The sequence below is a fragment of the Odontomachus brunneus genome, unplaced genomic scaffold, assembly GCF_010583005.1.
Source record: "Odontomachus brunneus isolate Ranch 3 - 2012 unplaced genomic scaffold, Obru_v1 Obru_scaffold_300, whole genome shotgun sequence".
In the NCBI taxonomy this organism is placed as follows: domain Eukaryota; kingdom Metazoa; phylum Arthropoda; class Insecta; order Hymenoptera; family Formicidae; genus Odontomachus; species Odontomachus brunneus.
Window position 1 is genome coordinate 20,154 of NW_022639750.1, and position 248 is coordinate 20,401.

The window sequence follows — 248 nt, forward strand, 5'->3', positions numbered from 1 at the left end:
GGTCAAGCCAGTTGTGTGTTACAGCGTTCCAAAATGGAGGTAAAAAAAGAGAAAATTCGATACATTCTTCAGTACCACTACGACCAAGGTGAAAAGGTGGAGCGGGCGGCCAAAAAAATTTTTGCTATTTATGGACCCAATACAGTATCGAATGCAACAGCAAAGCGGTGGTTCCAACGATTCCGTTCTGGTAATATGGACGTCGAAGATGAGGCACGCTCTGGTAGGCCAATCGTCGAAAATGTCGA